This window comes from Heloderma suspectum, chromosome 2 (genome assembly GCF_057233095.1).
Source record: "Heloderma suspectum isolate Gila_16-S chromosome 2, 16-S_ref, whole genome shotgun sequence".
In the NCBI taxonomy this organism is placed as follows: domain Eukaryota; kingdom Metazoa; phylum Chordata; class Lepidosauria; order Squamata; family Helodermatidae; genus Heloderma; species Heloderma suspectum.
The window spans coordinates 339,022,688-339,033,122 of NC_139459.1; positions in this window are offsets into that span (position 1 = coordinate 339,022,688).

The following is a 10,435-nucleotide window of genomic DNA, read 5'->3' on the forward strand; positions in this document are numbered from 1 at the left end:
TACTAAAGTGTATGGAATATATGGTTTTAATAATCTTCAAATCCAACTTTGGGAAAGGCTTGTTTTACTAGTCGAGTTTCATCGCCTTCATTCCTCCCACCCCCATGTTCTCTTAAAGAGCTTGTGTCTTTTGGGGTTGAGCAACAGCTATGGTACAAACAAAAGCCATTAAAGCTATTATTAATCAATCGTATTTGATGTAAAATTTATTCCAATTCCCCTGGGCTGCAGTCTTGATCAGAACTTTTTTGGATTGGCCGAATTTTATCCCCCTCCCCTTCCTGTTGTGTCAGTTTCCATAAAAATAGATATTTTCCCATTGTCATAAAGAGTTTTTTGCCTTCTAATAAATAGTTTGTGGTAAACATAATTTCTATATGTATTGCTAATCCATTTATGTAATAAAAATCAATTACAAACCAGTGCTTAAATCCAAGTTTCTCTCTTGCTTCTGCCCCACGCAAATATTATATGGGCTCATATCATTGGTCTGTATTACATGACTTTTGTGTGTGTGACAATGGGTAGCTAAACTCCCTAGAATGTTCACAGGGTGGACATTATAATAAGACCTTTCTCTTCCTTTCTTCTAATGGCCTTGATAGTCAGAGGAATACAGCCTATCAAAACGAAGGATGCATTTTTAGGAATTTAGGCTGGCGGGAAATATTTTGGCCACAGAGTGTACAACCAAGGCAGCAGAATAAAAGGAAGGTACAAGTCTTCATAAAGTATATTTTATATTTTTCCCAACGTTGATTTTTCATCACTAGCAGAAATTGGCTATGGTTATAATTTTGAATAATTCTAATAACTGAACTCGGGTTTTTAAGTTTGTAGTACTTGGGTACAAAACAGAATTATTTATTTAATGTATTTATGAATTGCCCCCTCTGCTTTCTGGGCACTCAAGTTGGTATAGAATTTCAGATAAAGCAAAACAACAAAATAAAGCATTACCTCAAAAGTAAATAAAACAGGAGAAAAGAATTCAATACTAAAAATCAAGAATGATATTAACAAAGCCATGACAGAACGAAGTACTTTTGACTGCCCATCTGAAACATAATAAAGAAGGGGTGAATCTAACCTCCCTAGGGAGGGAGTTCAACAATCAGAGTGCTGCTACAGAAAAAACCCTGTGGGCCTCTGATAATGATAAAAAATTATGGACATACACAAGGACGCAGTCCTTCAGAAACCGATGAAAAATTCTCTTCTCCCCCCACCCATAAACTTTATTACATTTATATCCTGCCTTTTTTCCTCTTGCAGGGAACACAAGCTGGCTACCTGATTCTCCTCCTCTCCATAAAAATTAAAGGGTTACTCCTTTTATGAATAATCCATAGCAGACAACATCCTCATGTATTCGTCCCTCCCAACTGTAGGCCAAACCCTTTCCAGCTGAGCAAACATGACATTGCACTGGAGCCCTCTAGATATGCTGGGCTACAACACCCGTCATCCCCAGCAAGCATGGCCAACACACTTCTGTCTGGGTGTGAGCTTGGCTCTTCTGTAGTTTGCAACAATGGCTGCCAGTGCAAGTTTTCAGCCAGTCATTGAATGCTTAGACTCCCTTTACACATTCAGGTAAAATGGTGGCTGGTTCTGCCTCTCCAGATGCTCCCATGTTAGTCTGGGAACATGTACGTTGCTCGAGTTCTGTGTCACCTCTGACAGTATGGTTAGCAATATTATAAGCAATTCCCAGCCCTTTTTTGATATATTGTTGTTGTTCAGTCGTTAAGTCGTGTCCGACTCTTCGTGACCCCACGGACCATAGCACGCCAGGCTTTCCTGTTCTCCGCTCTCTCCCGGAGTGTGCTCAAGTTCATATTCATTGCATCGGTGATGCTATCTAGCCACTCTGCCATCCAAAAAAGCAATGCAACATTAAATCAGATGGTTAAGACACTTAAAAAAAAAATCTTCCCTAAGATTGGATGAAATTCTTGATTTAAGAAAGCTGTACTTTGCTTCAGAGAACAAGAAACATGGTTGAAATTGTGTGTTAAACTTTTATAGTATATTGTATTGTGAACCTCCTAGAGAGCTTTGGCTATTGGGCGGTATAGAAATGTATTGAATGAAGAATCTGTCTGCGTCACATAGAGTTTGAAAAGCAGATTGCAATATTCTGAGGTACAGAGAACACTGTCAGTTAGATGTTCGTAAGTGGTGGGTGGGGACTTCCATGTGCCAGGTCAAGAGATGTCTCCAGACTAATCCAAAATACTTCCCTAGAAGTGAATTCCATTGAGTAAAATGGAACTTCCTTCTGGGTAAGTATGCTTGGCATTGCAGATTTAATTAGTTTAGATATTTATATATTTAATTAGTAAATTATATGCTTAAATCCAGTGTAGAGCAAGTGGACTTCCCTGTCCTCCCCCCCTCCCCACCTGCTCCCGCAGCCCTCAGCATGTGCCCAAATCTCCTCTGGAGAGACTGCTAACACCCTGGAGCAGATGGGGGGGGGTGCAGAGGGGAGGAGAAATCCCTTCTGCCAGCGATTTCTGTTTCACTAGTGGAAGGACACCATTGGATTAAAGCCATAGGGTAGCCAAGAATCCTGCAGAAAAATATCGCTGTGTAGATTTCTCCTGTTCATGCTTTCTTTCATGATACTCCATTCTCTCCCCCCCTCCTTTCATATTTATTTACTATATTGATAGAGCCATCCCATAACACACGTTCTCCGGGCTGCTTGCAAAGTTTGCAAACAACATTAAAATGCAGTATCAAACGAGAGCTTTTTAAAGCTAAAAATTAAAACACCAATTTTTAAAACTGAGGGGCCCAGACTAGGAAACATGTTCTTTAAAAGGCCTGGGTGAACAAAAAGGTCTTCACCTGGCACTGAAAGGGCCACAAAGAGGCAAACCTCTCTGAGAATGCTGATCAGTAAATGGGGCGCCAGTACAAAAAAGGCCTTCTTCCTCATGGCTCTTCGCCTCATTTCATTTGGTGAGGGTGCTTGAACAGAGCCCCTGAGGAAGACCTTAAGATTCCTTTCAGTAGTCAGCAATCTGTACCCAGGGAACATGTTCAGTCTTCCTGGGGGGTGGGGGTGCCTCCTTTTTTTCTAAATTTGTACTACAAACCTTGGGGTTCCCCTGAGTCTGCTGACACCTCCTCTTGTGTGTGGCTGATGCCATTTTGGCAACATAAGCATCTGCACTTGGAGAATGAGTTTATATAGAAGATGTACCCTCCCTCACCCACAGCATCTGCTGCCTGAGGCAGTTGCCTCACTCTGCATAATGGCAGGACCAGCCCTACCAGCCATGGTGCATTATGTCCATCTGATTAGGTAATACATCAACAGTCACCTTTAGCACTGCCCATCCTGAGCAAGGGTAAATTATACATCAATTCATTGAGCCTGCATCCTCTGCACGTTTACATGAGAGTAACCTCCACTGAATTTCTTAAGACTTAGTTCTGAGTAAATGTGTTTGGAATCAGGCTGCACGTGTTTAATGCATTGCTCTAGTATAGATATCATCACTTGGTGTGTGTATGTATATGTATATGTATACTATTGGCAATGATCACAACAAGGCACCAGGAGGCATGTACCCTAGAAGAATGTAGCCATTTTACTTCCAGAGTCAAACACAGCATAGTATTGTATTTTCTGCATTCGCTCAGAGAGGCCTGCATTTCTAAGTTTCCCCTAGTCCAAATGAAATTTAAGCTGAATTTCCTATATATTAAGGACACTGTTATATGAGCAGTTGTAATCATACTGCTTTGTACTAATCAGTAATTCCTCTGATGGACTCCTCTAGGTACCAGTGCAGAAAACCATTCTACCAGTTCTATTTCCATAGCAGGGGGAGTTTTTCTGTTTGGGTATAATGAGCCCTTCTGAAGAGCAGTATCCCATACCTTCCAACATTTCAGAGGGAGGAGAAGCCCCATCTTAGCAAGTTCCAATATCAAACGGTGGCTTCATGGCTGGCGTCAAAGGTCGGCATGGCTGGGCATCTGCCAAGGGCCCACATCCTAGCAGGGGCCCACTGACAAGATCCTCCTGGAGCTGCTCCTCCTCTTCACCATTGCAATCTGCTTGTTCCCCTGCCTCTCCTTCTGGCCCAGACAGTGGTGGTGGTGGTGGTGGTGGTGGTGGTGGTGGTGAGAAGGAGGAGATGGCCCTGCCTACTTGCTCACACTGGTTCTCTGCCTGTTAAGCAAGCAAGTGGTAGGAGTGATGGAAAAAATGATGGGGAGCTAGTGACGATGGTGTACATAGATTCACTGAGGGAGGGCTGGGGGCACTGAGTGTGTCTTTCCCAAGGGCCTTCAAAAAACTGGAGCCTGCCCCTGTGTGACTTGCTCTGTGGAAATCAACAGGTGAGACTTTTAGTTGTTGTTCAGTCATTAAGTCGTGTCCGACTCTTCGTGACCCCATGGTCCATAAGCTACGCCATGCAGGGCCACCCAAGACGGACAGGTCATGGCGGAGAGTTCTGACAAAATGTGGTCCACTGGAGAAGGAAATGGCAACCCACTCCAGTATTCTTGCCAAGAAAACCCCATGGAATGTATCACGAGACTTTTATGGCATGGAAATAAACATCTTCACCAGTTAATGGCTGCAGATAAAGTCACTGAGGCAGTTCAAAAGTAATGGCAAATCCTGGGTTAATTAAACAAAGTGGTAGGGCTTTTCAGTCTAAACAGGCATAGGACTGTGCCCTCAATTCTGATACCAAAACAAACCCAAAGCCTTCAGCCTTCTAGGCAGGATGAACTGGTTGCAAAAGGTGCCACAAGACTCTTCCTTGTGATTAGCAAGGAGCTGCTTTCTGAACTAATTGCTCTTTTTGTTGTTGTGAACCTGCTTTCTTTTATGTAGACAGCAGGGCAATCAAGAGGGAAAAAAAGGTTCCTTTTGCTCTTCCTGATTGTGACTGTGTTGCTGAGATTTCTTTCAGACAGTTTCTTTTGTTATTTAAGTAATCTGTACATCCTCTATTGACTTTCCTTGGGTCTCCAGCAGGTCTGAGGATCTGGGCTCTTCCTTGTAACCTAATTCATAGTCATTCTTATTAAGAGAGAGTACTTAACCCAGGTGGTAGACAGATGCAGAATGGTCCTTGTTTCCAATAGGGCAGTTAATGGAGAAATAATAGAAGCTCCTGAGATTTGGCCCTCAGAGCCAAACCCCTGCTGGGACCCAGGAGCCTCCATATGGAAACATTTCCAACAAATTAGTTCTTTCACCACGGGGCTTGGCAGTAGGGGTGAATGGATGAAGGTCAAGCAGCCAATCTTCCCCCCCCACACACACACACCATTTTGCAGTCAAGAATTTTGAAGCTGATAGAGGAAAGGGAAAGGAGTTGGTACATTTCTCCTTGTGTCTGGGGAGGGAAAAACAGATGGACTCCACCTCCCAGTGTTCACTGGTCTTCCCTCAATCCACATTTCCCAATGACCGTTAGAGGGAAAGTAGTTTGTTTACATTTGTAGACTGCACTGCAAAACAGCGGTAAGAGGGATTCTGCTTGTTTGCTTGCAGGGTGGATGGGTAAGGATGCTGGACTACAATTCCCAGTATCCTCTAGCCAGCTGTTCGCAACTTCTAGTTGTGTCATTAGTTGACAAGCACAACAAACTCAACAAGTAATTTTTTCCCACTCTCCTTCCTCATTGGGACATAGTGGTGTAATCCTTGTTTCTTAAATTAGCTCTGAAACTGAGTAGCAATATATTTGACACCCCTTCATGGATCACTGCCTTGTTGTGGCGAAGGGGCTTGCGTAACTCAGTGAAGCCATAAGCTATGCCGTGCAGGGCCACCCAAGACGGACAGGTCATGGCAGAGAGTTCTGACAAAATGTGGTCCACTGGAGAAGGAAATGGCAACCCACTCCAGTATTCTTGCCAAGAAAACCCCATGGAACGTATCACAAGGCTAAAAGATATGACGCCGGAAGATGAGCCCCTCAGGTCGGAAGGTGTCCAATATGCTACTGGGGAAGAGCAGAGGGTATTTCCAAGTAGCGCCAGAAAGAGTGAAGCGGCTGGGCCAAAGCCGAAAGGACACTCAGCTGTGGATGTGTCTGGTGGTGAAAAGAAAATCCGATGCTGTAAAGAACAATATTGTTTAGGAACCTGGAATGTCAGATCAATGAATCAAGGTAAGCTGGAGGTGGTCAAACATGAGATGGCAAGATTGAACATCGACATCTTGGGAATCAGCGAACTAAAATGGACAGACATGGGCGAATTTAATTCAGGTGACCATCATATCTACTATTGTGGGCAAGAATCCCTTAGAAGAAATGGAGTAGCACTCATAGTCAACAAAAGGGTGGGAAAAGCAGTACTGGGGTACAATCTTAAAAATGATAGAATGATCTCAGTATGAATCCAAGGCAAACCATTCAAGATCACAGTAATTCAAGTCTATGCCCCAACCACTGATGCCAAAGAAGCTGAGGTTGATCGGATCTATGAAGACCTACAACACCTTCTAGAACTAACACCCAAAAAAGATGTCCTCTTCATCATAGGGGATTGGAATGCTAAAGTAGGAAGTCAAGAAATCACCGGGATAACAGGCAGGCATGGCCTTGGTGTACAAAACGAAGCAGGACAAAAGCTAATAGAGTTTTGCCAAGAGAACATGCTGATCATAGCAAACACTCTTTTCCAACAGCACAAGAGATGACTCTACACATGGACATCACCAGATGGTCAATATCGAAATCAGATTGATTATGTCCTTTGCAGCCAAAGATGGAGAAGCTCCATACAGTCAGTAAAAACAAGACCTGGAGCTGACTATGGCTCAGATCATGAGCTGCTTCTTGCAAAATTTCGGCTTAAATTGAAGAACGTCGGGAAAACCACTAAACTGTTCAGGTATGACCTAAATCATATCCCTTCTGAATATACAGAGGAGGTGAGGAATAGATTTCAGGGATTAGGCCTGATAGACAAAGTGCCTGAGGAACTATGGACGGAGGTCCGTAACATTGTTCAGGAGCCAGCAACTCAATCCATCCCAAAGAAAAAGAAATGCAAGAAAGCAAAGTGGCTGTCCGATGAGGCTTTACAAGTAGCTCACGAAAGAAGGGAAGCGAAAAGCAAGGGAGAAAGGGGAAGATATACCCAACTGAATGCAGAGTTCCAGAGAATAGCAAGGAGAGACAAGAAGGCCTTCTTAAATGAACAATGCAAAGAAATCGAGGAAAACAACAGAATGGGAAAGACTAGAGATCTCTTCAAGAAAATCGGAGATCTCAAGGGAACGTTTTGTGCAAAGACGGGCATGATAAAGGACAAAGAAGGCAGGGACCTAACAGAAGCAGATGAGATTAAGAAGAGGTGGCACAAATACACAGAAGAACTATACAGGAAAGATCTGAATGTCCCTGATAGCCATGATAGTGCGGTCACTGAACTAAAGCCGGACATCCTAGAGAGTGAAGTCAAGTGGGCCTTAGGAAGCATTACTAACAACAAAGCTAGCGGAGATGACAGTATTCCAGCTGAGCTATTTAAAATCCTAAAAGATGATGCTGTTAAAGTGCTGCATTCAATATGCCAACAAATCTGGAACACTCAACAGTGGCCACAAGACTGGAAAAGGTCAGTTTACATTCCAGTTCCAAAGAAGGGCAACGCCAAAGAGTGTTCAAACTACCGCACAATTGCGCTCATTTCACATGCCAGCAAGGTGATGCTCAAAATCCTACAAACCAGGCTTCAACAGTATGCGAACCAAGAACTACCGGAAGTACAAGCGGGGTTTCGAAGAGGCAGAGGAACTAGAGATCAAATCGCCAACATTCGCTGCATCATGGAGAAAGCAAGAGAATTCCAGAAAAACGCCTATTTCTGCTTCATTGACTACGCTAAAGCCTTTGATTGTGTGGATCACAACAAACTCTGGCAAATTCTGAAAGAGATGGGAGTACCAGACCACCTTACCTGTCTCCTGAGAAACCTGTACGAGGGTCAAGAAGCAACAGTAAGAACCAGACACGGAACAACCGATTGGTTCAAAATTGGGAAAGGAGTACGACAAGGCTGCATATTGTCACCCTGCTTATTTAACTTATATGCAGAGTACATCATGAGAAATGCCGGGTTGGATGAATCAGAGGTCGGAATTAAGATTGCTGGGAGAATTATCAACAACCTCCGATATGCAGACGATACCACCCTAATGGCAGAAAGCGAAGAGGATCTAAAGAGCCTCTTGTTGAGGGTGAAAGAGGAGAGTGCAGAAGCTGGTTTGAAACTCAACATTAAAAAAACTAAGATCATGGCATCTGGCCCTATCACTTCCTGGCATATAGAAGGGGAAGAAATGGAAGCAGGGACAGATTTTACTTTCTTGGGCTCCAAGATCACCGCAGACGGTGACTGTAGCCATGAAATTAAAAGACGCTTGCTCCTTGGGAGGAAAGCTATGGCAAACCTAGACAGCATAGTAAGAAGCAGAGACATCACCTTGCCGACAAAGGTCCGTCTAATCAAAGCTATGGTTTTCCCAGTAGTAATGTATGGCTGTGAGAGCTGGACTATAAGGAAGGCTGAGCGCCGAAGAATTGATACTTTCCAACTGTGGTGCTGGAGAAGACTCTTACACGTCCCCTGGACTGCAAGGAGGTCAAATCAGTCCATCCTAAAGGAAATCAACCCTGAGTGCTTATTGGAAGGACAGATACTGAAGCTGAAGCTCCAATATTTTGGCCACCTAATGCGAAGAGAAAACTCCCTGGAAAAGACCCTGATGCTGGGAAAGACTGAAGGCAAAAGGAGAAGGGGACAGCAGAGGATGAGATGGCTAGATAGCATCACGGATGCAATGAATATGAACTTGAGCACGCTCCGGGAGAGAGCGCAGGACAGGAAGGCCTGGCGTGCTATGGTCCATGGGGTCACGAAGAGTCGGACACGACTGAACGACGGAACAACAACAACAAATATTTGACAGCCTTCTCCAACTTGGTGCCCTCCAGATATTTTCAAGTTTTAAGTCCCTCCCATCAGCCCAAGCCAGCCTAGTCAATGGTCAGGAATGCTGGGAGTTGCAGTCCAAAACATCTGGAGGATATTTATTTGAATTCTGAGATTGTAATGGAAATGGAGCATGTTAGCCAGAAAGTAGTCAATGCACCACTTTCTTCTCCAGATGTCATTGGTTGCATTCAGATATAAGGTTTGTTGCTTTAGTCATGAATTGTTTTACAGATGAGCAAACAAACCATGGCTTGTTTTCCCTACTTCTGGTTTGTTTCTCTCCTGCTCAGGTTTGCCAGCCTAGAGTGTGTTTTCATTTGCAGACTGTTCTTGCTGGGCACCTCAGTTTCAAAGCAGCACAAACAAGCCAGGGATAAACCACAGTTCTGGGTTCAGACATCATGACAAGCCATGGTTTAAACAAGCCAGGCTGTGTAAGCCAACAACAAGCCATGGGTTTTATGAGTGTTTCTACATGAGGCTTTTATTGTGCGTTTGTTATTGCTTATTCATGGTACTTGCAGGTCCTTTACATAGTGTCATCCTCTAGGGCCTCTCCCATGCTTTGCAACCATTATCGTGTGTTTTTTTCCTACAGAGGAAAATGTGGGCTTTTTTCTGAATGGCTTTACAAAGCTCCGTTTAATTGTGCAATTCCACTATACGACAGTGCCTCCTAGTGGTTGTGCAATAGAACATATAGAAAGTCAGAGAAAGACACCCCCCCCCCCCGAAAAAATACCACATGTAAAGGAGCCAATTTACCCCACAAAGAATCTGGAAGCAGAAGCGTCACTAAAGGTGTGGGATAAAAGCCTCATGTAGAAATGCCCTATATGTGGTTTGTAGCTTGTTAACAAACCTTGGTTTATTTGTGGGGATGGGTTCAGACACAACAAGCCAAGTTTCAACAAACCACCCAGTGGCTTAGAGTTGTGTGGGAACCAGGCCACTGAAAGGTCCTCAGGTGATAAGCATTCATCAGGGTTGGCTTGGGGGAGTTCAGCCAACTTTGTCCTGACAGTCGCTGTCCTCTCTTTTTCCTAAAAAGGGTCTTTATTCCCCAAACCCTTTATTCTTGGGTGCCCAATTCCCAGGGCTTGAATGAAGAAGCTTTAAGCTCCAGTTGGCATAAGCCATCAAAAAGGCATGCACAATAATAGACTAAGTACACCATTATTATTGTTTAAAGATTTGTTTATTTGTATTTAAAACATTTTTATCCTACCTTTCCAGAAATTGCTTTGGGTGGATCACATCACTTACTTATTGTTAGAAAGGCAATCAGCAGAGAAAAAAACAAAAAAAGGCAAAACAGAATGAGCATTTACCAATCCCACATGCACATAGTCTATCTTAAACAATGAAGGAGACCACACCCTTCTTTAGTGCAGAAAAGAAAACAGTTTTACTCACAAATATTCTTGCATATACAATACAG